Genomic DNA, 27,610 nt, shown 5'->3' on the forward strand with positions numbered 1-27,610 from the left:
AACAGCAGCTAAGAGCCCATAATGTTATGCAAATTCAAAACTGAGTTCACACTTGAACATTACGGAATAATACACATTTCACGTCCCCATAGGCCACATACAAAGTGTGAGCTGCACTCAGAGTTGCAGTGGGGAGTTTGGGGTGATACACATGTATGCACCGCTATGGCATCTACACTGCACACCCCTTCCGTCGGTGGTACGTGCCTCAGCCACTCACTGTGCTAAAGGTTTCCAGTGAGTATTTGATTTTATTCTCACAAAAAATCCGAGTAGGAAGGCACTACACTCACAGCTTTCCACAGACAAGGGAGCATGCTGAGTGGGAGACCTGGGAAGCTGATGTGGACGACAGCACTCAGCACACTCAGGCTGCCCAGGACTGAATCAGCCCTTCATTGATCCGGGACTCTCTGAACTGAGGAAATTCCTTCAGTTTTTGGAAAAATCAGAGATAATTAAGTGGTTATATGACAGAAGAAAGACCGACAGGTTGGAAGGAAAATGATGACAAGGGGATCGGGGAGTGAGTGAAAGTGATCACACAGAGCGAAGCCTGAGCACTTATGTACAAGTAGTGAGACGTTAGCATGAGAAATTTTAGTCTGACTGGTGGGGAACCTTCCAGATGGTGAATTAAACTGAACTGTAGCCATGTACCTAAAAAAATTAATGAAAGTCCTAGGTATATGACATTTTAGAAGCTGGCAAATTCACAAGTAAAGAAAACAGGTTCACTTGGAGATGTCAGGTGACTCCTGGCATCTTTTCACCTGTGCTGTCATCTTTCAAGGACCTCTTTAAGGAGACAAAACAGCACATTGTTAAAAGCATTTATCAGTATTTATCTAAACACATCGAAGCAATTTGACTATGGTGCCTCCATGAGTCATCAAAAGGCTGAAAAACCGTTCCTGGTCCTATTAGTGGAAACAATTAATGGGCAGATGTGCTGACAGGAAGCTGTCCTTATGTAGTTGGTGCCTTTGCATAGAAAAGTCACTTCCTTAAACAGGGAAACCAGCACCACTAATGACAGTGGTCAACACACCATGTGCCAGGCTGTATGTGCTGAAGTCTGTGCAAAGTTCCCTGAGGAACTCACCCCCAAATTACTTTGCTAGTAATAGCTATGACACCTGGACTGATGTTCTGTAAAGTAACAGTTAAGTAGGCACTGGAACTTTATAAAGCATACCCATTTCACTTTCCTGGAGGTCACGTACAAAGGGAGAGAGAGCTGCATGCAATGTCGTGGTCAAGGAGGTGCTGGCACTGGTGCATACCTGGCGGAATCCCTACTGCGGGGACAGAGCTAATCCCAGCACTGGTTGCAGGAGTCTTTCGGCTTTCTCGACACTGTTTTCCCTGTGTTACTTTCTGGCCCAGTCCAAGAGAAAAGTGTGCTGCAATACTGGCTCTATTCTGTTTATGTTGCTAAGTTACAGAATATTTTGCCTTGCCTTGTCCAGAAAACCATGTCAATTGTCTCTCAAGAGATAAGCTACACTCTGGAACATCTCTGTATGTGTGACCTGAGTGTGCCGTGAGTATATCTGTAAGATAAATTTTGTTTTCTCTTTCAACTACAATTTGGAGAGAATCCTGTGATTCTATACTGATTTGAAATGTAGACTGCAAACATACCAGTATTTAAGCAGAAATATATCTCTTTAGAGTTCTTGTAAGCTACACGTGAGCACACACAGACACGTACACGCAGGCACATGGGTAAGAGTGGTTAGAAGGGAAGGAGGGTCACAGTCTGAAAGAGACGAAGAGACCCAAGAAGCCACTGAGTTGCCAGGACTCTGCCAACACACATGGGCGGCTTGTGAAGTCTGAGACAGTCATCGGGCGCTGGTTTAACGGACACCCTCAGGCTCTCCGGTTTCAATTCTCCTTTCAATCAAAACATTCTGAGAGAACTTTTCATCTATTTCTTGAAGATTCTGAATTTTTAGGCAAAACACAATTATAAGTAACAGAAGCAAAAGGAAGTATATATTCAAAACAACTGTTTCTTTCCTCTTGCCCCCAAAAGCCTTAACCCCAAAACATACAAAGTCAATTTTGGAAACTGCATCTCTTATAAGATCTCCACTGTAGCACACAACTAGTGGGGTGGGACAGCCCCTTCACCTCCTGCCTGTGAACAGGACACAAGTCTCCCGATTCCCTTCTCCTTCCTGGCCACGCGGAAAGCTGCCTACACAGCGTTTGCTCTGCTTCGATGGTCAGCGTCAGGGGATCCTTCTGGATCTCACAGCAAAGGCCGAGGCACAGACGGGATGACAGGCCCGGCATCTACCTCTGGGGCCCGTCTCCACTTTGCCTCCTGCTTGAACTCGGCATAGACCTCACCTGCTCCAAGCAACTGAAACATCCAGCGGGATGTGTACACCCACGTTGCCATGGAATAAAGCAAAACTTTATAAAGCTGGGATTAAATAGGATTCTTCTGGGACGAAAGCCCATCAGCTTTGTTCATTCCTTTTTCTTTTCTCCACTTCCTTGCCCTTCTGCGGGACTGGCGTGGGGGAATGAGAGGAATGCAACACTGCTCAACGATCCTACCAAGATAGGAGGTTACCCAAGCCACAGTCTGTGTGATTTCTTCCTGCACGTTTGTTCATTTGCTGCTAAAATCAGCACTCGCTGTGAATTACGACATAAACTGGAAGCCTGGAGGATCATTTGCCAATGACCATCTGCACAGGCCTCAACTCTCTCATCTGTAAAAGCGGAGCATTAAACTGGAGACTGAAAACCCCTGTTCTAACTCCAGCATCTCATCATTTTTAAAAATGCTGTTGCCAGGATTTCCCTGGTGGTCCAGTGCTTAAGACGCCATGCTCCCAATGCAGGGGGTCTGGGGTTAGATCCCTGGTCGGGGAACTAAGATCCCACATACCGCTACTAAGCCCATGCGCCACAACTACGGAGCCCATGTGCTCTAGACCCCGCGTGCCGCAACTACAGAAACCCGCGCACCATGACTAGAGAAGCCTGCGTGACGCAACAAAGAGCCCGTGCGGCCAAGATAAGTAAATAAAGTTTTTTAAAAAAATAAATAAAATGCTTTTGTCACTTTCTTGCATGTGGGTATGTGTGCACGTATGTATTTAAATCCCAGAACTCTAAACGGAAGTTAGGTAAGAAGTTCAACACTTCGGTTCTTTTCCCACTCCAGTTAGGGCGGTCCTTTCCAAAATGGACAAGCTTGCTATATTTCAAGCAGTGGAGGTTTTGCTGAGGCAGGGAAGTTGGTGATGCTTACGATGACCTAGATGAGAATAAGTCAGTCAGTGATATTAGGGGACTCAGAAGAGCACCCTTCAGGGATCAAGACCTACGCCTGTCTGACCAGAAATAAAAGAAGGTGCTATGCACTGAAAAGGTGGGGAAAACCGAAGCTTCATTACTCAAAAAAGAAGACACAGTGTATTCCCTTTCGTTTTTCTTAGATGCAGCCTGGGACAGGGGAGAAATGTCACATTCAGAGAAAGGTGGGATAAGGCATGTAGCGTTATTCTCCTTTTAAAAGAATTTCAATAACCTATTTTTCTAAATATATTTGTGTCCTGTCTGTGCTTTTCAAGCGTGATATTTGAAAAATAATGCAGCCTGTGTTGCTCTCTATTAGAACTAAGAAAAAGCTCAGGTAATATCTCCGTTTGGTACATGACGTATTTCTGGAAACTCTTCTGAAAGTAGACTATCTGAAACTTAAGCAACCAGATTCTGTGTGTGTGTGTGTGTGTGTGTGTGTGTGTGTGTGTGTCGGCAGGGGAGGCTGGTGGGGAGAGAAAGAGAGAGAGAGAGAATGCACATTTGTGTGTGTAATCGAACCCCTGTGACTAGTGTAGGTAGCAGGTAGATCCGTTTGGGGCACATACCCTGTAAGGATTTTCTCCTCAAACACTAGGGAAGTCTTCTCAGGCATCTTCCTGGGTTCAGCGCATCTACCCGACCCCACTGTCAGTAGTCTAACGTTTAAACTCTAGTCAGCAATGTCACAGGGAGGTGGGCGCTCATCACAGTACTGTGACCTAGAAGGTCTCCAATCCTTGAGAGGAGGACCAAGTGAGTAGGGAATAGGGAGTCTGGTCCTGGCGGGCAGAGTACCTGCTGGACTCTGTAGCACCCAGGACTGAGCAGGACCTAGGTCTGACGAGTCTGCTCAGTCTGGCCTGTGGGAACCCCGGTGAGAGTCAGGATGGGTGGAGCGAGGGGCTCTTTTAGACCTGGCACCTCCCACTGTCTCTTCTTCCGAGGCTGTTTATTATTCGTTCAACAAATACTTATTGGACATATATGTGTAGCAGAGCAGAGCCATGACAAGGGCTAAAATAGGTGATTATAAGTGACTTCATTTTGTAGCTGAACACATGGAACTCCAGGGCCACCAGTGTAAATTTTTCTCTTCACGTGCTCATGTGTCTTAATTATCTGATTTTAGAAGAAATATTAACTGCAGAGCTCTCACTGGTTTCTTTGCCTTTCCTGAAATGAGAACTCCATTAAAAAAATACCGTAAAAATAAGCTTCATACTCATCTCTGTAATCAGTCTGGAACTGAATGTCTCAAAACTGCTTCATAAGAGACTTTAGTCTCACGACCTTTCTCTAAAGAAACAGTAGCAAAAAGGAGTGGCTACTGTTCCCAAAGGGCCCCGGACTTTCCGTAACAAAGCCAGACCTCTCCTCTCGGAACACATGTCCTAACCCTCTTCCCCTGCTGCCCCGCCCCAGCCCTACTCATCTGCTCACCTCCATACATTTCTAACACGAGCGTGGAGGTGAGCTTCTCTCTTCTCTCAGCTCTTCCAAGTTTGCTCCTAGATGTTGACAGAATACTGCCTCCTGGCCGAAGGCACTGACACGGTGACTCTCACCGTGCACTGTGGTCACGGCTTCGGTGAGGACTGGCAGGAGGAGAGGACGGTAACCACCCAGGGCAAGTCCCCAGGGAGTGTCTAAGCAATCTTTGCTTTGACCTCGTTCGGTGTCTCACTGCAGACTATCTGTGAAGAAAACCATTGTCTGATGTGGATGTGCTGCTACCAGAAATAACCAGAAACACCATCCCCATGGAAAACTGAGGGAGCAGGAAACAAGATATAAAAGAGAAGGGGCCTGACATCGATTCTTTTGAATCTTGTCTTTGTATCCTTCTCTATTTTCAGAAAAAACATTTCAATATCGAGCCTGAATTCTATGAGGACTATATGAGACAGTTCCACCCAAAACTATTAGAACTAATAGATGAATCCAGCAAGAATGCAGGATACAAGGTTAATATACAGAAATCGGATGCATTTTTATGCACTAACAATAAAAGAGAAAGTGTAAAAACAAACCTGTTTAAAATAACATCAAAAAAATAAAATAAAATACCTAGGAATAAACTTAACCAAGGAGGTGAAAAATCTACACACTAAAAACTACAAAACACTGATGAAGGAAACTGAACATGATTCAAAGAAACGGAAATATATCCCATGTTCTTAGATTGAAAGAATCAATATTATTAAAATGGCCATACTACCCAAGGCAATCTACAATTTAATGTTCTCCCTATCAAAATATGCAGGACATTTTTTCACAGAAATAGAAATAAATAACCGTAAAATTTGTATAGAACCATAAAAGACCCCAAGTTGCCCAAGCAATCCTGAGAAAAAAGAACAAAGCTGGAGGTATAAACCTCCCAGACCTCAGACTATACTACAAAGCTACAGTAATCAAAGCAGCATGGTAGTAGCATAAAAACAGACACATAGATCAATGGAACAGAATAGACAGCCCAGAAATAAATGCACACACCTATGGTCAATTCATCTATGACAAAGGAGGCAAGAATACACAATGGAGAAAAGACAGTCTCTCCAACAAGTAGTGCTTGGAAAACTAGACAGCTCCATGTAAAACAGTGGAATTAGAACCTTCCTTCATACAAAAATAAACAAAATAGTTTAAGGACCTAAATGTAAGAGGTGACACCATAAAACTCCTAGAAGAGAACACAGGCAAAACACTCTTTAACATAAACTGTAGCAATATTTTCTGGGATCAGTCTCCCAAGGCACAAAAAATTAAAAGCAAAAATAAACAAATGGGACCTAATTAAACTTAAAAACCTTTGCCAGAAAAGGAAACCATCAACAAAACAAAAAGACAACCTATAGAATGGGAGAAAATATTTGCACATGATGTGACTGACAAAGGGCTAGAATCCAAAATTGTACAAAGAGCTCATACAATTCAATATCAAAAGAACAATCTAATAAAAATGGGCAGAAGACCTGAATAGATATTTTTCGAAAGAAGACATACTGGTGGCCAACAGGCACATGAAAAGATGCTCAACATCGCTAATTATTAGAGAAATGCAAATCAAAACCACAATGAGGTATCACCTCACACCAGTCAGAATGGCTATCATCAAAAAGTCTACAAATAATAAATGCTGGAGAGACGTGGAGAAAAGGGAACTCTCTTATATTGCCGGTGGGAATGTAAATTGGTACAACCACTACGGAGAACAGTATGGAGGTTCCTTAAAAAACTAAAAATAGAACTACCATATGATCTAGCAATCCCACTCCTGGGAATATATCCAGAAAAGGCAAAAATTCTAATTTGAAAAGACACATGCACCCCAATGTTCATGGCAGCACTATATACAATAGCCAAGACATGGAAACTACCCAAGTGCCCATCAACAGATGACTGATTTAATAGACACACACACACACACACACAAAATGAAATATTACTTGGCCATAAAAATTCATGAAGTACTGCCATTTGCAGCAACATGGATGGACCTAGAGAATATTATACTTAGTGAAATAAGTCAGACAGAGAAAGACACATACCTTATGATACCACTTACATGTGGAATCTAAACAATAATACAAATGAATGTATATACAAAACAGAAACAGACTCACAGATATAGGGAACAGACTTATGGTTACGAAAGGGGAGAGGGAGGGATGGACAAATTAGGAGTGTGGTATTAACTGATACAAACTTCTATACATAAAATAGATAAGCAACAAGGATACACTGTAGAGTGCAGGGAATTATACCCATTATCTTATAAAAACCTATAATGGAATATAATCTGAAAAAAGTAACTGAGTCACTATGCTGTATATCTGAAACTGACAGAAGTGTAAATCAACTTTACTTCAATATAAGATTTTAAAGAAAAGAATACATGAGACAGAAAAATAGTGTTGATTGAGGATTTTTGTCTGTGGAAAATTATTATTGTTCTGATATTTCAAAACAAAAGCCAAGACAAAACAATGACTGTTCTTTTGACACAGAGCAATGAGGGGTCCTCACTTTAAGTTTTGAACGTCATGGACCAGTAAGTAACCTTTCAGGGACTCATTATTTTGCTTGCTTTTTAAGGCATTTATTTGCTTTAGTGTACATTTTCCATTTGGATGACTTCCTCTAATAAATGTAATACTTTGAAATAACTTCCTTGTGGGTTCCATTTCTCTCCTCATTCGTGTCCCTAATGAATCTTGAAAGCATTTTGGATACAACAGCATTTTCCAGCTCCAGCTTTTTAAATTCTGACCCTCCTCATCTACTCTGATGCCACAGAACTGTACTTACCTGATGCACCAGGCACTGAGTAAGTGCCGAGCATCCTCACCTCACAGCATCCCGCAGCAGGGCTGCAGGAGAGAGACCCTGAGAGGTACAGAGCCGGCCTAAGATCACGTGGTCAACAGGCGACGGAGCTGAGCCCAAGCAGGCGCTATCACCCTGCAGCCACGTGGGGCTCACCATCCTGCTCCAGGAACTGCCGACTCAATCTCGAGTTCTGTCATTTCAACTCTACGTGAACGTGTAAATTAGTTTTAAGTTTCAGAAGGTCTGCGTGAGTGTGAAATCATGTATTTTTTCTTGCTCTATCATTTTCCAAGCTTAGGAATGGCGCGCACATCATTAGTCTCTGCTGGGGTCCATTTCAAAGAAGAGGAACGTGCCACCGACCCCAGGAACAGCCGGAACAACCTGCCGGGCACAGTTTATCTTACCTTTCTAATATCAATCTAAATATCAAAGTTTTTTTGACCTGCCCTTTTTTTGTGTGATTCAGCAAACCAAACTTAACGGTGAAAAGAGATGCCTCCATGCGGTCGTGAAGACAGTCCGCTATCGTGCGTTCTGATCTAATCTCCTGCAGAATCTGGGTTCTCTTCCGGCAGACGCGCGCCAGCCATCGCCGCGTCCGGGCACCGCCGGGCACCCCCTGCCTCGGCCACCTGCCACCCACCCACCGCATCCAGGCTCCTCCACCAGAACTGTCTCTGTGTTGAAAAGGGGCTGCGAAAGTCTGAAAATAATGGAGGCATGGCGATAACTCGTTTTCTATCAAATGCCACAATATTTTAACCACCGTGTTACAATATTGTGATTCTTCGGTTATCAATTCTGTGATTTTCTAAAACTTGGGCTGTAATTCTCCAAAGTCAAACTAGATTACGGTGATTCGCAAATTTTATTTTATATTTCTGAAGGTAAGAACACCACCGAATGAAAAGGAGTCTCTCCAAATCGAAGGAATGTGTTAACTTGCAAAACAAGAGAAGCAAGAAAGGAGCCAGCCTCCACAGGGCGGTTCTCCACATGCTCATGGGGACATTTTAGCACCTTATTCAGATGTCCCGTGTGCACTGAACTTCAGTCATGTAGCCACAGCTAGGAAAACACAGGCTAGAAACGATCTCCAGCTTTTTGGAACAGTTCATCTTTTTCATAATCCATGATAGGAACAGACTTCCGGAACCCGTCTCCAGAGTTACAGAAGAATGCGGCAGCAGAGAATAGTTTTGGAATGACAGAGGCTATATGACTCAACTTCATTCTGCAGAAAAATTAGTTCACTTACCCCGTGTCCCCAGTGCTTTCACCCCTGCCATGAATATCAGAACATGTTGGTAGCGGAGAGAGGTGAGGAAATAATGGTCCACGTGCCCTACACCACAGCACCTTCTGGTGAGGCTTCATCTCACCTCTGGTTTGATTTGCAGACCTCTCTCCAGCCGGAGTTAACGTGTTGACAACACGATTCATGCTGCCACGATCCCAAGCTATTTCTTGTTCCTTTTGCAACAGGAACCTTTTAATGAATACTTTCAAAAATGGGAAACTGGCTGTCCGTTTTTAATGACTTTCCAGCCGTTGCTCTGTACTTTTGATCTTAAAATAAAACTGATCTGGGCTTCCCTGGTGGCGCAGTGGTTGAGAGTCTGCCTGCCGATGCGGGGACACAGGTTCGTGCCCTGGTCCGGGAAGATCCCACATGCCGCAGAGCGGCTGGGCCCATGGCCATGGCCGCTGAGCCTGCGCGTCCGGAGCCTGTGCTCCGCAACGGGAGAGGCCACAACAGTGAGAGGCCCGCGTACCGCAAAAAAAAAACAAAACAAAAAAAACTGATCTTATAAAGGCTACAAGTGTGTTAGTATCACCTAGATAATCAGAGGCTTTTGAAAGTGCATCAACTCTTTAGACTCACCCAGGACAGCTCACTTGCACGGGGAATTTCCACACAGCACATGAGTCATCAGCAAATGTTACTCCTCATGCATCCCTCTCCTCCCTAGGGAGTTACTTACTTAGAACATCTAAGTATTCATACAGGAAAAGCCCAGAATGCAGCAAGAATCTCCAGGAAGCTAAGGAATTCCAGAATTACATTTCTGAGACAGTAGACGGGAAAATCCTCATCTGGTCCCCCATTTATTAAGGATCAAGCAATCTCCAAAAAAATGTCATCACCTTCCAGAAAACTCAGGTTGACCTCTCTAAGCCTTGAGAATGCTTACTTCAATGCTTTTGGATAAATATTTGTAAAACATTTGCTCTGAGCCTTCCGATGTCACCATATTTGGTTTGTGGTTTGGCGTGTAGGTGACCCCCTCTGTAGACAAGGCTGGGACACACCAACCTCCTTGGCCTCTGGCCTGTGTGGGCTGTTTGCTGTCACACAGATGACCTGCCCACTAGGCTTATGTCTCCTTTTCATGTCCTTTATTCATTGACTTTTTCTTTGTTCTAGAGGTTGTTATGAGAAGTTCTAAATTCAGAAGTCTAAGATCAATGAGAAATTCTATCCTCGTGTTGTTAGCAGCCTTTACCTTGCTATATAATTGCTACACTATTTTTTCTTGCTGCTGTCAAACTTTTTAAATCCCTTGTGGACATGTAAGAGCTTCCGGTTTCTAATTAGGTTTAAATTGTCCCTAAAATAAGAGCAAATAGCCACTGAGTGAGAATTTGAAGGACCAAATGAGGGAACAAAAGTACATAAACATCAGTGGGATCACTCTAAGATCTCTGTTTGGTTTGCATCTATTTATGTGTTTTTTTCCGTAAAGTGGACCTTGAACAACCCAGGTTTGAACTGTGCAGGTCCACTTACACACAGGTTTCAGTCAATGGTAAATACTACAGCACCAGACGATCTGCTGTTGGTTGAAGCCACGGATACCGAGGGCCGACTGTAAAGTTATACTCACATTTTCCACCGCGCGGGGGTCAGTGACCCTAACCCCCGTGTTGTTCAAAAAAGGGAAAATGGACTCTGAGAACGTGAGGGGCCCTTTCTGGATGTCTGGATTCTAATATATTCTCCTAACAAAGCAATACAGGCTGCTCTGTGAAAAATACCCAGTTCTGGATTTTTGAAATTATAACCGACAGACACTACATTAAATTATTTTCCATTAAATTGGCTTACTGGTGGAGAAGAATAATTGACACAATTATTATGAATTGGAATTACTTCTACTTGACAGTCAAACAGGCCTGTGAATAATACACACGACCTACTATTAAACATTCATGCTACATCGATAGGTTCGTACGTAAGCCTGCATGCATTTTTAAATTAAACTCTGAATATTAAAGACGTAGTTTGAAGAAATATATTGTTATACATCAAAAACTGACGTTTACTTGTGCTTTGCAGTTTTCCTTTAGTCCAGGAAAGATCATTCTTTTAAAAGAAAAAAAAAAAATCTCCTATTATGTTCAGGCAAATAAACCCAGAACACCTGGTACAATTTTTCTGGTTTCTTGTGCATCACACATCACGAAGCGCTGCTGAAACAAGAAGGTTGAAGGGAACTGCCTTTCCATTAGCAGTGAAGGGCAGTGGTGCTCAGATGACAAAAATGGACTAAAACCTCTATTTTCCATGTTAGGTTTTCACTCCCTGAGGGCTGTGTGTGGAGGTGAAAGGTAACGAAAACAAGAAAATTGTGCAGCACCAAGCAAAGAAGCCCAAGAACTCCTGTGCTGGCTGATTCAGCCTTATTTCTTAGTTGAAGAAGCGAGCAGGGCTTCCCTGGTGGCGCAGTGGTTGAGAGTCCGCCTGCCGATGCAGGGGACACGGGTTCGTGCCCCGGTCCGGGAAGATCCCACATGCCGCGGAGCGGCTGGGCCCGTGAGCCACGGCCGCTGAGCCTGCGCGTCCGGAGCCTGTGCTCCGCAATGGGAGAGGCCACAGCAGTGAGAGGCCCGCATACCGCAAAAAAAAAAAAAAGAAAAAAAGAAGAGAGCAGTTGGAATTTACATCCCAGGACAAGCTGAGAAGTCCCTCCAGTCCTGGGGGCACCGCTCTGCTTCCTCTACGTCACCCTCATGGAGAGCGTGTCTCACGAACCCTCCCACCCACTGCTGTGCTCCCCTCGCTGCGCAGACCCAGCCCTTCACCCACTGCCAGCTCACGATGCACTTCTGTTGGCCTGGCTGATGCCACGTGCGGCCCCGATGGTCCCGAGATGGCCCCACTCTGAGTAAGGTCTGCGTGCGCTGATGGTAAAATACTTTGGGGGGGATCTCGTGGGAAGAGAACTTTTCCAGTTAAGTGTAGGTTTAGTATTCATGGAAAAACATCTATTTTTTGTTCGTTCTATTTCCTCCCCCACGCCTGGTCTTTTCATCTTAAACACACACTGGACCCGTCCACAACTCTACTGCTGTCCAGAGAATTCCACACCTTTCCAACTGCATCGGCCCATGTGGGTCCATCTAAATTATGAACCGAAGTGAAACAAAGCCTGGACCTTAATGACTTCACCAGGGAAGATCAAGGAGGAAAAGCGGGGGAGAGCAGAGCTGCCACAGGCAGAAAAGGTTGGAGATGAGAGGAGGCGACTGGACCAGTTTGATGAGGCCAGTCGGTCTGGCTTCCGGGCACAGATTTCCTGATTTCTCTTATGTTTGAAACTTGACCCCATCTGTTCTTTCCATTTGACCCTGAGCGATGAGAATGGAGATGCAGTGTGGTGTGGAGAAGCAGAGTGACCTTGGCAGCAGACAGCTCAGGGCTCGGGCTTGGCTCTGTGGGTTTGGAGTGGTCACTCCACCTCTCTGTTCCTCACCGGTGAAAAGGAGCCATGACGTTTCTCTTGCAGGCTGAGTCTAAGCACACAGGCTTAAAGCACAGTGCCTAGCATGGGGCAAGCAACCACAGCATGGTAAGATTCATCTCATACGAGCAGTAAGGGCTCCGTTGACTTGGTATTAAAAGTACATTTGTCGAGTTCAGAGCACAACTTTACATTGAGTAGCTCTTCAGTGATGCCACAAGTCAGTTCCTGATTATTTCCAAAGAACTGGGAAGGAAAGAAAGCTACTGGGAAATAATACTGAATAATAATAATACTGTATAATACTGTGACGAATACTGAATAATACTGTTCGCCTGCCTATCAAATATGATCTAAATGGCACAAATACAGTGGAGAGGAACACCACAAAATTATACTCAGAAACCCATGTACACTTTTCCATGCAAATAAGCAGTGATGAAAGAGAAAATATGGCCGTTGAAGCAACAGGTATAAATGATCAACAGTCAATTACTGTAACTTATTTCTAGGGTCATTTCTATGATCTTAAATGAACGGTTAAGAAAGGGTACCTGGGGTGTGGAGTCCTTTGCTCTACTGTTCCTCCCTTTCATGGCCGCCTGTTACTCCCACTTTAATTCAGATACTTTGGAAGCCAGAACTCCTGCCTCTTTCTCACACAGTGAATCACAAATCCCCCGCCTGTCTTTGAAGACCAATCTTAATTCAAAAATGAAGTTTCCGGGCTTCCCTGGTGGCGCAGTGGTTGAGAGTCCGCCTGCCAATGCAGGGGACACGGGTTCGTGCCCCGGTCCGGGAAGATCTCACATGCCGCGTAGCGGCTGGGCCCGTGAGCCATGGCCGCTGAGCCTGCGCGTCCGGAGCCTGTGCTCCGCAACGGGAGAGGCCACAACAGTGAGAGGCCCGCGTACTGCAAAAAAAAAAAAAAAAAAAGAAGAAGTTTCCTTTTCTACCATGTCTTGGGAGCTGCTAGAGCTGGGACCTAGTTCTAGAACAGTCCTTCGCTCCCCCATTATTCCACTTCTGGCTTTTAGCCTCGGGCTCTCTCATTTTAGGCTAGATTTCTTACTTTTCACATCTCCCCAGCATCAGTTCCTCTCCTGGTTCACGGGGTTTCTTAGCTCCTCCTCCGGGGCCCTAAATTCCCCTGAAGCTGAGATTGGAGTCCCATGACCCTGAGCCATTAGATCCCCAGCCCCTGGTCCGCCCAGAGTGACAGTGCGCACCACGTGCTCAAGCTTGTGAGAACCCGTCAGTCCAAGCCCCGCATCTCCAGCCGTCGTACCCACATAGAGACAGTGGTGTCTGGGAGGCTTAAACAGCTTCGCTTCTTAGGTGCTGCACAAACTGTGTCAATCAAGGTATAAAATGCTTTGTAGGTCAAGGAGATTAGATCATAGTTGGTCTGCCCTTTACGGTCTCCTGGCTAAGCTCATTTGTCTTGGTTCCAACCATCCACATACGGACAATGACCTTTCACACAGAGAGACGTGTATATTTATAGGGATTTTTTATATATGACATCCTTTGAGACCCATGTAGGGAGAAGGGTGCCTCTCACAGCAAATCTGGGCTATGCAACGTTGTCTAATCAGAGCAAAGAAATCCGTGCAGTGTGGAGTACCGCAGTGAGGGGAGGGGAGAGCTCTGTTATAAAAATCATCCACGGTCGTTCCCCCGCTCTGTGGCTCAGAATCTGCACGGGCATGGGAGAACTGTACTGATAAAGACACAAGCCGGGTTATGGAGATCGGGGCTAATTGGAAGCAGCTGAGAACAGTGGGAAGCAAGCTCTCCACATTTGGACACTGCTCTCCTTAGTGTGGGTGGGCGACTTGGTAAAGGCCCTGCAGCCTTCCCAGGGGTGGGACCTGAAAGCTAAACAGCAACACATACCTACATGGAAGACAGAATCTCATCCACACAAGAGACCTACATGTCCAGTCCCAGGGGGCCTACTAAACATCACGAACGAAATCCACTGGGTTCATGTTAAGTGATTCAGAGTGGCCTGTGTTCCCAAATGTTGCTGGTGGCAACACAGTCAGGAGTGGCATGCATGGGTGCCTAGGCTGTAGTTTACGTCTTGTTTAAAGAGCGAGGAGTGTCTCCCACTGTTTCGTTCACCTTCTTTAGGGTTACTTTAAAAGGCTGACATGTGGCAGAAGTGGAAGGAGAGTAGACTGGGCCATGTCTGTTTAACATCATCGAAAAAAACAGTAATTTGCTGGCCTCCCACTCCATGCTCATCGTTCCAAAGGCTCACGTGGTCACACGGTTGGTAACAGGCAGAGCTGGACCGAGACCAGGCCTCTCCAGCTCCAAAGCCAGGTTCCTTCTCCAGGCCACGCAGCAACCTAAGTCCTCAAACCTGCTCATCTACTATTCAGAGGAAACTGCACTGTTACATTGGGAACAAGCCCAAATAACCTTCTAAACTATGGTGTCTATCATAACCTTCTATGGCTCCCAAAACACAGGATGAAAAGTTCTACAGTGTTTTCCTGAAATAGAGACAATGAGAAGCTCACTGTGGCCCTGCTCATGGGGGGATGGTATTAGGTCTTGGGTTCTTGAAACAGTCTGGCACTCCCCTACAAAAACGGACAGAAAAGATACTAAGGAAAGGTCTATTTAAAAATATTTGTGTGGGGCTTCCCTGGTGGCACAGTGGTTGAGAGTCCGCCTGCCGATGCAGGGGACACAGGTTCGTGCCCCGGTCTGGGAGGATCCCACATGCCGCGGAGTGGCTGGGCCCGTGAGCCATGGCCGCTGAGCCTGCGCGTCCGGAGCCTGTGCTCCGCAATGGGAGAGGCCACAACAGTGAGAGGCCCGCGTACGGCAAAAAAAAAAAAAAATTTGTGTGCCTCCTCATCAGAAAATCTACAAGCAACAAATGCTGGAGAGGGTGTGGAGAAAAGGGAACCCTCTTGCACTGTTGGTAGGAATGAAAATTGATACAGCCACTGTGGAGAACAGTATGTGGTTCCTTAAAAAACTTAAAATAGAACTACCATACGACCCAGCAATCCCACTACTGGGCATATACCCTGAGAAAACCTTAATTCAAAAAGACACATGAACCCCAATGTTCATTGCAGCACTGTTTACAACAGCCAGGACATGGAAGCAACCTAAGTGTCCATCAACAGACGAAAGGATAAAGAAGATGTGGTACATATATACAATGGAATATTACTCAGCCATCAAAAGGAACAAAATTGGTCATTTGTAGAGAGGTGGATGGACCTAGAAACTGTCATACAGAGTGAAGTAAGTCAGAAAGAGAAAAACAAATACCGTATATTAATGCATATATGTAGAATCTAGAAAAATGGTGCAGATGAACCAGTTTGCAAGGCAGAAATAGAGACACAGATGTAGAGAACAAACGTATGGACACCAAGGGGGGAAAGTGGCGGGGTGGTGGTGGTGGTGGGATGAATTGGGAGATTGGGATTGACATGTATACACTAACATGTATAAAATAGATAACTAATAAGAACCTGCGATATAAAAAGCATTAAACTAAATTTAAAAAATGTGTGCCTCATTACATTTTTTTGTAAAATGTGGGACTTTGAAAAATCAGCATCACACTGTGAAATTCAAAAATTTACCATGAGACTGCAGTAACTTCACTTTCTGAACTACACCCCAAGGAAATAATCCAAAAGAGAAAACTAATTGTGTGTAAAACTACTGAGGCACTAATAAAAAAAGAAATATCAAGAAACCACACAACTGGCCCAGTAAAAGGATGGATGAACAAACTAGAATACATAAATTTAATGAAATAAAATCATATGACTTTAAATGGCAATTCTGTGATTAAGAGCAATAAAATGGCTCACTGGGAAAGGTAAGAAAACTTAGAATGACAGAAATAAATTAGAATCAGGCTGTTCTTCTGTGGGGTGGAAGCAACCCCTGCACGTCCCCCTCAGAACCCTCTGTGTGCTCGGGGCAGGTGGGGAACCCACCTCAGCCCACACCCCTGAGCCACCAGTGGGCACCCAGCACAGGCTCCCGGAGGCCCAGCAACACCTGGACACGAGCGCAGACCTCCGTGCTTCCAGTTCAACTTCTGCCCAGACGTTCTCTGGGTCAAGAACGTGCCCAGTGTCCCCTCAGCGCATCTCTGTGAAAACACTGTTTTCTCATAGTGATGATGTAATGGGTAAGAAATCTTGCAAAACTCTGATTATTCCACACAAATATTTATTCAACAAATATTTACGGAGCACTACTATAGGTCATGTAATTTCACATTATCAGAATGTGGTAAGCATAGAATAACACAAAGCATAGGAATAAATACATTTAGAAAAAGGTCAAGTGATTGCCACAAGTTCTGGGAAGGGAAGGGTGAACAGGTGGAACACAGAGGATTTTTAGGGCAGTGGAACTATTCTGTGTGATACTGTAATGTTTGAGTCATGTCCTTATACATTTGTACAAACCCACAGAATGTTCAACACCAAGAGTGAACACTAGTAAACTGTGAACTTCAGTTAATAATAATGTATTGTCTCTTGTGTCTCCTTCCTAGAGAAGTTCCTTTAGCATTTGTTGTAAAGCTGGTTTGGTGTACTGAATTCTGTTAGCTTTTGCTTGTCTCTGAAGCTTTGGACTTCTCTGTGGAATCTGAATGAGATCCTTGCTGGGTAGAATAATCTTGGTTGTAGGCTTTTCCCTTTCAACACCTTAAATATATCCTGCTACTCCCTTCTGGCCTGCAGAGTTTCTGCTGAAAAATCTACTGATAACATGATGGGGATTCCCTTGTATGTTATTTGTTACTTTTCCTTTGCTGCTTTTAATATTTTCCTTTGAATTTAATTTTTGTTAGTTTGGTTGATGTATCTCTTGGTGGGTTTCTCCTAGGGTTTCTCCTATAGGGGACTCTCTGCACTTCCTGGACTTGAGTGACTATTTCCTTTCCCATGTTAGAGAATTTTTCCACTATGATCTCTTCAAACCTTTTCTCATACCCTTTCACTTTCTCTTCTTCTAGGACCCCTATAATGTGAATGTTGGTGTGTGTGATGTTGTCCCAGAGGTCTCTAGACTGTCCCCAATTCTTTTCATTCTTTTTTCTGCTCCTCGTCGGTGCCTTCCATCATTCTGTCTTCCAGCTCACTTATTTGTTCTTGTGCCTCAGTTATTCTGCTATTGATTCCTTCTAGTGTATTTCTCATTTCGGTTACTGTGTTGTTCATCACTGTTAGTTTGTTCTTTAATTCTTCTAGGTCTTTGTTAAACATTTCTTGTATCTTCTCAATCTGTGCCTCCACTCTATTTCTGAGATTTGGGATCATCTTTATTATCATTACTCTAAATTCTTTTTCAGGTAAGTTGTCTATTTCCTCTTCAGTTATTTGGTCTTGTAGGTTTTTACCTTGATCGTTCATTTGTAACCCAAAACAGTCAACAAAATAGTAATAGGAATATCCATATCGATAATTACCTTGAATGTAAATGGATTAAATGCTCCAACCAAAAGACACAGACTGGCTGAATGGATACAAAAACAAGACCCATATATATATGGGTCCTTGGGGTGTAGTTCAGAAAGTGAAATTACTGCAGTCTCATGGTAAATTTTTGAACTTCACAGTGTGATGCTGATTTTTCAAAGTCCCACATTTTACAAAAAAATGTAATGAGGCACACATTTTTAAATTTAATTTAATGTTTTTTATATCGCAGGTTCTTATTAGTTATCTATTTTATACATATTAGTGTATAAATGTCAATCCCAATCCCAAAATATTAGCAAACAGAATCCAAAACCACATTAAAATATATATATATATATATATATATATATATATATATATGCAGCATATATAAGACTCGCCTCAGACCTAGGGATACATGCAGACTGAAAGTAAGGGGATGGAAAAAGATATTCTATGCAAATGGAAATCAAAAGAAAGCTGGAGTAGCAATACTCATATCAGATAAAATACACTTTAGAATAAAGACTGTTACAAGAGATAAGGACACTACATAATGATCAAGGGATCAATCCAAGAAGAACACATAACAGTTATAAATATTTATGCACCCAACATAGGAGCACCTCAGTACATAAGGCAAATACTAACAGCCATAAAAGGGGAAATCGACAGTAACACAATAATAGTGGGGGACTTTAACACCTCACTTACACCAATGGACAGATCATCCAAACAGAAAACTAATAAGGAAACACAAGCTTTAAATGACATAATAGGCCAGATAGATTTAATTGATATTTATAGGACATTCCACCTGAAAGCGTGACAATACACTTTCTTCGCAAGTGCACCTGGAACATTCTCCAGGATAGACCACATCTTGGGTCATAAATCAAGACTCGGAAAATTTAGGAAAACTGAAATCATATCAAGCATCATTTCTGACCACAGTGTTATGGGATTAGAAATCAATTACAGGAAAAAACCCCACAAACACATGGAGGCTAAACAGTGCACAGCTAAATAACCAAGAGATCACTGAAGAAATGAAAGAGGAAATTTAAAAATACATAGAAACAAATGACAATGAAAACACGATGATCCAAAACCTATGGGACACAGAAAAAGCAGTTCTAAAAGGGAAGTTTACAGCAATTCAATCTCACCGCAAGAAATAAGAAAAATCTCAAATAAACAATCTAACCTTACACCTAAAGCAGCTAGAGAAAGAAGAACAAAGAAAACCCAAAGTTAGTAGAGGAAAGAAATCATAAAGATCAAAGCAGAAATAAATGAAATAGAAACAAAGAAAACAAGAGCAAAGATCAACAAAACTAAAAGTTGGTTCTTTGAGAAGATAAACAAAATTGACAAACCTTTAGCCAGACTCATCAAGAAAAAAAGGAAGAGGACTCAAATCAATAAAATTAGAAATCAAAAAGGAGAAATTACAACTGACACTGCAGAAATACAAAGAGACTAAGAGACTCTCTCATAAGAGACTACTACAAGCAACTATATGCCAATAAAATGGACAACCTGGAAGAAATGGACAAATTCTTGGAAAGGTACAACTCTCCAAGACTGAACCAGGAAGAATTAGAAAGTATAAACAGACTAATCACAAGTAATGAAATTGAAACTATAATTAAAAATCTTCCAACAAACAAAAGTCTAGGACCAGATGGCTTTACAGGAGAATTCTATCAAGCATTTAGATAAGAGCTAACACCCATCCCTCTCAAACTCTTCCAAAAAATAGCAGAGGGAGGAACACTCCCAAACTCGTCCTACGAGGCCACCATCACACTGATACCAAAACCAGACAAAGATATCAAAAAAAAAGAAAATTACAGACCAAAATCACTGATGAACATAGATGCAAAAATCTTCAATAAAATACTAGCAAACAGAATCCAAAAACACATTAAAAGGATCTTACACCATGATCCAGTGGAATTTATCCCAGGAACGCAAGGATTCTTCAATATATGCAAATCAATCAATGTGATACATCATATTAACAAATTAAAGAATAAAAACCATACGATCATCTCAATAGATGCAGAAAAAGCTTTTGACAAAACTCAACACCCATTTATGATAAAAACCCTCCAGAAAGTGGGCATAGAGGGAAACTACCTCAACGTAATAAAGCCCATATATGACAAACCCACAGCAAACATCATTCTCAATGGTGAAAAACTGAAAGCATTTCCTCTAAGATCAGGAACAAGACAAGGATGTCCACTCGGGCCACTCTTATTCAACATAGTTTTGGAAGTCCTAGCCACAGCAATCAGAGAAGAAAAAGAAACAAAGGAATCCAAATTGGAAAAGAAGAAGTATCACTGTTTGCAGATGACATGATACTATACATAGAAAATCCTAAAGATGCCACCAGAAAACTGCTAGATCTAATCAATGAATTTGGTAAAGTTGCAGGCTGCAAAATTAATGCACAGAAATCCCTCACCTTCCTATACACTAACAACAAAAGATCAGAAAGGGAAATTAAGGAAACAATCCCATTTACTATCGCAACAAAAAGAATAAAATACCTAGGAATAAACCTACCTAAGGAGGCAAAAGACCTGTACTCAGAAAACTATAAAACACTGGTGACAGAAATCAAAGATGAGAGAAACAGATGGAGAAGTATACCATGTTCTTGGATTGGAAGAATTAATATTGTGAAAATGACTATACTACCCAAAGTGGTCTACAGATTCAATGCAATCCCTATCAAATTACCAATGGCATTCTTCACAGAATTAGAACAAAAAATCTTACAATTTGTATGGAAACATATAAGACCTCAAATAGCCAGAGCAATCTTGAGAAGAAAAACAGAGCTGGAGGAATCAGGCTCCCCAACTTCAGACTATAACTACAAAGCTATAGTAATTGAGACAGTATGGTACTGGCACAAAACCAGAAATACAGATCAGTGGTACAGGATAGAAAGCCCAGAGATAAACCCAGGCACCTACGGTCACCTAATCTATAACAAAGGAGGCAAGAACACACAATATAGGAAAGACAGCCTCTTCAATAAGCAGTGCTGGGAAAACTGGACAGCTACATGTAAAAGAATGAAATCAGAACCCTACCTAACCCCGTACATATCGGCACCGTGAACACCTGAGGATGGCTGTTATCACCACGAGTCCTTCCATCAAGCTGAATTACTCATGCATGGTTTCTAACTGTCCTCTTGGCTACACTCCACTCCACAAACTCCCACTCGCCATGGTCCCTTTAAGATGTGCCCTGAATCAGCCAGCAGAGTCTACTCACCCCTGCCCAGCACCGGGCACTGGACCTTCACCTCGTGGGGTCAGGACCCTGTGCTTCCACCAACATGCTGCTGCATCCACACCACACTGTTGTTGGCTCACACTTAACCTGAGCCAACGAAAACACCCCATCTTCTTCACACTTACATAACTGGTGCTTTTTCATTCTGCCAGTCATTCAACAAATAGTGCCTTCAAGAAAAAAATGTCCAAAAGTAGACAATTTTCCGTAAGATGATTGGGCAACAAACAGACTAAGGAAACACATGGACTTCTGACCTACAAGTGAACCCGAAATTAAATTTTTCCATGTTAAAAGTTAACTATTATTATCAGTTAGTTGTTAAAGGCAAAGCAGCCACGCAGAGTCCCAGTGTCACGTGGGAGGGGGCACTGCAGACAACGAGGTGAAGTCCCATCACGTCCCACCCTCATGCTCAGACGCGTGTGTTTGGAGGGGCACAGAGTAGATTGCTGAGAAAGAGTCAGATTCTGACTGTCGCCGGTTTGAAAATCAATGGAAAGCACATCTTTTAGTTCAAAATGTTATTCTTAGAAGTTATGTAAGTAGCACTCGTAGCTGCTTTACTGACTCTGACACATGAGACAAGCTCCTTAGTTTTCCAGGTATTACCCTACACATAAATACAGGATGACCATCTGTTTTACTTAAATGGTGAAAACACTCATGAGTTTTCCTTAAACTCTTAAGCTACCAATGTCGCTTACGAGATGCCTTTATTCCCTCTGCCCTCACCCATCTGGTTTTCCATGTTTTGTGAATATTTTTCAGGTGCCAAGGGTCTAACTCACCTTTTGTATTCCCTTCTTAACCAACCAACTGTCACAGAATCATGCAATTATTAAGAGCAAACTCAAGCTCAGAGCTGGAGAAACCCAATGTTTTCTTACACTGAGGCTCCCAGAAGCACCCTGGTTCATTCAGGCGTGTTCAGCTCTGTGCTCATAAGCCCCGTGAACACACAAAGCTCAAGAACTGACCTCGAGTAGTTGGAAGTCTACTTGACAAGACAACAGTGAACAGAAGAGTAAGTCACTCAAACTCAGAAGAGTTCACGACGCAGACGATGCGGTTCAGCATAGATGACACTGATCCTGGTGTGTGTCAGTGTGCGTGTGTGTCTGTTGAGTGGGAGGGAGGAACTGCTAGGGGAAGAGGAGGGAAAGAAGGGGAGAGAAGAAGTTGCACAGCTAAATGTGGTTACTTCAAGGACAGACCTCTCCGTAGGTCATGCGCTTATGAGGAAAACAGTCATGTGTCATATGCAGCTATAGTAACCAGTTCCTAAATAATGTCCCTGGGCTGGATGAGTTAATGCACAAGTGTAAATGTGTACACTGAGTCCAGATATGTTCAATTTTGAACATCAGACAGAAGGATCACCTAACAGAGTTAAGAAGCTCGTGACCTGATGTGATTAGCATTTTAGAACATTTCAGAACAATTCTAGCTAAACCACATGGAGAACTTTCACAAAACACCCATGACGTCCACTCCAGACCCATTACAGCAGAATACCAGGGACTGGGGCCAGTGCTGGGATTTTTTAAGGCTCCCCAGGCGATTCCAATGTGCAGCCAAGGTTTCAAACCACTGTTTTAGAGATGGCTCCGGCAGCTGTGCCGAGAAGCTCTAAGAAAGAGCAGGGGAGGGGGGCAAGGAGGAAGCAATGACACTGTCCTCACGGGAGATGGTGAGGGCCAACCCAAGAGGTCATCGTGGGGACCAAGGACAGGATGGACGCAGTGGGGAAAATGGGGATGTCTAAGGACGGCTCTGGTGTGTGACTCTGGTGCATGTGTAAACAGAACCTGAAGTGGCTGTGGAACTGCCAGTGCAACCTCCAAGGGGCTCTATACACAAGTGTGCAGACGTGAGGCCCGGCCACAGTGAAGGCTCTGCATCCGGGGGTCGGTAGGGGCCTTTAACTGTGAGCACCAAGAAGAGTCCTGAGGGCAAGGAGGACGGGAGGGACAAGGATGGAGACAGCATGAAAATCAAAGCAACGATGCCCTGAGGACCTGCCACCACGGCAGGGGTGTGAGAGCAGAGGTGCTTGGTTTCCTACTGTGCCCAGGGTTTTGGCCACCAGGCGCTCCAGACTTTCCCAAGCAGATTTCACACATCCGGGCTCGCTGTCAAGCTGTGATTGAGACTAAGGGCCCTCATTTTGGGAACAAAGGACATCAGTGTGTGAGACAGCCTCGCTGACCCGTCCAGAGCGGTTGTGTTGGGGAGCTGGGTCCCCGCAGGAGGCCGGGGCACAGGCAGGCACGAGGCTCTGGGCCCGGATGAAGGCAGCCCAGCCCGCCAGCCCTGCGCCCTCAGTCCTCAGCTGTCTTCCACGCAACCTCACCTGGTCCCGCACACGCCAACGGAAGGACGACCTGGGGGTGAAGGTTGCTCAAGTTTCATCAAAGGTGAAACCTGAGAAACTTGCTCAAGGTCAGCGAAGGTCGAGGTGGGGGGAACTGGATGGCCAGGTTCCTGCTCCAGGCTGGGCGCTCGGCCCAGGAGCCGCCTGATCCGGGCCAGGCGATCTGAGGGAGGGAAGCGTGGAGCGCCAGGCCTTCAGACCTTCCAGAAAGGGCGGATGGGAGTCCAGGCAGAGGACAGACGGGGAACAGGCAGCCCGATGGGCAGGCCTCTTCCGGGGTGGACAAGGCCCCATGCCGCGGCACTCGGCACCCGTCGACGGGTGTGGAGACTGTCCACCGACGGAGAGGGAGGGCACCTGCCTTTTTCACAAATTGAGGGAAATGAAAACTTTTCCTCAGAGACTGAAGAAATCATCAATGTCCCTTAGGAACTGGGTTTGTCCACTTCCAACAAAACCAGCTTATTGTAAAGCAGATCAGTTAAGAGCTCAATCGATCAATCAATAAAAAACCAAAGAGTGCGAGCTCATGTGAATCACCTGAAGGAAGGGCCAGGCATCAGGTGTCCACAGACATGCAGCCCCCGCCCACCTCAGGTCGCCTGGGACACAGGGGCTGCTGGGCTGGGACAGGAGCCTCTCGGATTTGCCAACCTTTGCTTTTTTTTTTTTTTTTTAACATCTTTATTGGAGGATAACTGCTTTACAATGGTGTGTTAGTTTCTGCTTTATAACAAAGTGAATCAGTTATATTTATCCATGTGTTCCCATATTTCTTCCCTCTTGCGTCTCCCTCTCTCCCACCCTCCCTATCCCACCCCTCTAGGTGGTCACAAAGCACCGAGCTGATCTCCCTGTGCTGTGTGGCTGCTTCCCACTAGCTATCTATTTTACGTTCCATAGTGTATATATGTCCATGCCACTCTCTCACTTTGTCCCAGCTCACCCTTCCCCCTCCCCATGTCCTCAAGTCCATTCTCTAGTAGGTCTGCGTCTTTATTCCCGTCTTGCCCCTAGGTTCTTCATGACATTGTTTTCTTTTTCTTTTTTTAGATTCCATATATGTGTCAGCATACGGTATTTGTCTCTCTCTTTCTGACTTACTTCACTCTGTATGACAGACTCTAGGTCCATCCACCTCACTACAAATAACTCAGTTTTGTTCCTTTTTATGGCTGAGTAATATTCAATTGTATATATGTGTCACGTCTTCTTTATCCAATCATCTGTTGATGGACACTTAGGTTGCTTCCATGTCCTAGCTACTGTAAATAGAGCTGCAATGAACATTTTGGTACATGACTCTTTTTGAATTATGGTTTTCTCAGGGTATATGCCCAGTAGTGGGATTGCTGGGTCGAATGGTAGTTCTATTTGTAGTTTTTTAAGGAACCTCCATACTGTTCTCCATAGTGGCTGTACCAATTCACATTCCCACCAGCAGTGCAAGAGGGTTCCCTTTTCTCCACACCCTCTCCAGCATTTATTGGTTCTAGATTTTTTGATGATGGCCATTCTGACCGGTGTGAGATCCTTTGCATTTCAATTGTAACTTGCTTTTTGGCCCCGGGGCAGCTAGCAAACGACTGTATAACCCACGGTTCTCCCAGGGCTTCCGCGGGCCTCCCCTGCAGGGACTGCATCTCCGCTCTCGCCCAGCCGCCGCCCGCCGGGGAAGGCAGCGCCGTCTCTAAGGGGAAGCAGTAGGCGCCGAGCTTTGAATGAAACAGGCAGCGCTCTGGGATCACGTGGGAAACCCCGGGAGGAGAAAGCGTGGCCAGGCGGGAGGCGACTCTGGTGACCGCAGGCTGGGACGTTTCGGGACTCCCGGCCCACCAGGCACCGCCTCGCAGCCGGACCGCGCGGTGTTGGGCTCATTTCTAGGGACGCCTCCGTACTTCCCGGGGCCGGAGGTCTCCCAGCCCCCAGCGCCGAGGGCTGAGTTCCTCCAGGCGCCGGGCCGTGAAGTCTTATTTACTCCAACACTAAGTTATGACAGTGAAACATGTCAGGGAACCACAGGGATTTTCCCTAGATAAGCAGAACCCATATTAAACTGGTAATAATTAGAATAGTCTGCGCTGAGGAATGTGCGCCGGGCTGCATTCTCTCCCTGACCTAAGAAAGCTAAAATAACATACTTCTCCTCAAAACCGTATCCCTGAAATGCTTGCAGGGCACTGTTTGCACAGTTGGAGGAGGGCCTCTCCTGGTGCTGGGAACCCACGTTTTCTTTTATTGGCTCCTCTCCCAGTCCCCACGTGGCGCTGTCCTCAGGGTCGCTGAGAGCTGAGCGGCTTGGGTGCGGGGGTCAGAGCCCACGCTCGCCCCGGCCGGCCCTTCCTCCAGGACGGCCCCCGCTGACCTCCGTCGCATTGCAGCCACTGCATCCCCACCGGGAGCCGTGGACTCGCCCCTTTCCACACGGCCTGCCCGGCATCTGCACTTTGGCCACTGACGTCGTCAGCCCTCGCGTGCAAGAGCCCGGCCAGCATCCCCCGCTACCAGCCTGGGCGGCCAGGGGCACCTCTCTACCTGGTGGCATCTTCCCTTGTTCCACCACAGGGCCACAGTCCCGGGCGGGACAGACCCCCGAGGTTTCTGGGGAGAGCAGCATTTAGCTTGCTTTCAGTGGAGCACAGCCGGCATGGGGCAGGATTACTCATTATCGTTATTATTATTACTACTACTACTGATTGATTACTGAAACTATTGAAAGAAGTCTAATTTTTGAAGAATAGAAAGGGTTTAAATGTGAGGGTCCAGGCCAGGCCATCAGACACCAAGGTGCACAATCAGGGCTGTGGACACCACATTGCTCCCCCAGAACCCATTTCTCAACACATAACTAATTAATGAATAAACTGTGCCTGAGGAAGGACGGCGTGTAAGTCTCTTCTGCAAGGCTCGGAGCTGTTTCTCATCGTCAGTGAGCAAAAGCGCTGGCTCAGTGCCTGTCCGTGTAGTCCCCCGAGAGACGCCAGCAAAGGGAATCTTCATCGTATTACAGGAGAGAAAACTAAGGCCCAAGGAGGATACGGGACTTGAGCAAACGTACTCAGCTAAAGCAAGCGCTGCGGAGCTGGGATTCAGGGTTTTTTCACTCTCCGTGCATTTTGTGTCAGTCAACGTACAGTGGTGCTGGGCTCTGTGAGTACACAGGTGAAGGAAGCAGGTGAGAGCTCTGCCGTCGTGGTCCAGCTGGAGAGACATTTAAAGAGCAAACAAACACTCCACAAGGTGAGAAGGACGTTACAATGGAAGATCCGGGACGAGCTGTCCAGGCAGCGGGAACAGCTCGCGCAGAGGCCCCGGCGGAGTAAGAACTTCAGCTTGAGAAACTAAGCAGTGGCCAGCGAGGCTGGAGCCCACTGAGCTGGGGGACAGCGGGTTAACATGACACTGGGGAACAGGTGGGGCATGTGCATGAGCGCAGCTCTCCAAAAGCCTCCCTTTAACCTTAGACACGCAGACTTCAGACGGTCGTGACCCTAGCTGGACCAAAGAAGGCAGAGCCTCATCTTTGTGTAAAGGCTTCCTAGGGCTGTGCCTGCCCCACAGGTCACTCTCTGGGGACCAGATACACTCATGCAAAGAGCTGTGACCTGGGCAGCGTCAGTAATCTGCAAAGGAATGACTTAGCAGGGCTCTCCTGAGGGTCAGGAGCTGTCACACTGCTCAAGGGACATTTCCAGTGAGTTAGGCACTTAGGGAAGACCAGGATTTCCAAACTGAACCAGATGGTGTGCCCACCCTCTAGGGGCTCAGATCCTACAGGTGACACAGACACACGCAGGAGGAGGGAAGGGGAGCAGGCATGTGCCGAACCCCAGGCAGAGGCCAGGACACTTGAAGTCTTTGCTTTTTTTTTGTTTTTTGTTTTGTTTTGTTTTTTGCGGTACGCGGGCCTCTCACCATTGTGGACTCTTCCGCTGCGGAGCACAGGCTCCGGACGCACAGGCCCAGCGGCCATGGCTCACGGGCCCAGCTGCTCCACGGCATGTGGGATCCTCCTGGACCGGGGCACGAAC

General features: G+C 45.2%; 1 protein-coding gene and 1 long non-coding RNA gene across 5 annotated transcripts in view; one reads left to right on the forward strand and one right to left on the reverse strand.

Annotated features, from left to right (window-relative positions):
• EGFR (epidermal growth factor receptor) overlaps window positions 1-27,610 on the reverse strand; it is a 192,954-nt gene that overhangs the window by 132,799 nt on the left and 32,545 nt on the right. The window lies entirely within an intron of this gene.
• The window catches only part of LOC125965415 (uncharacterized), a 175,455-nt gene continuing 161,007 nt past the window's right edge, over window positions 13,163-27,610 (forward strand). The window contains exon 1 of the long non-coding RNA XR_007479267.1: window positions 13,163-13,194. This is a non-coding gene — a long non-coding RNA (uncharacterized LOC125965415). The remainder of the gene's footprint in view (window positions 13,195-27,610) is intronic.

Source organism: Orcinus orca, chromosome 9 (assembly GCF_937001465.1).
Source record: "Orcinus orca chromosome 9, mOrcOrc1.1, whole genome shotgun sequence".
Taxonomy (NCBI): Eukaryota; Metazoa; Chordata; class Mammalia; order Artiodactyla; family Delphinidae; genus Orcinus; species Orcinus orca.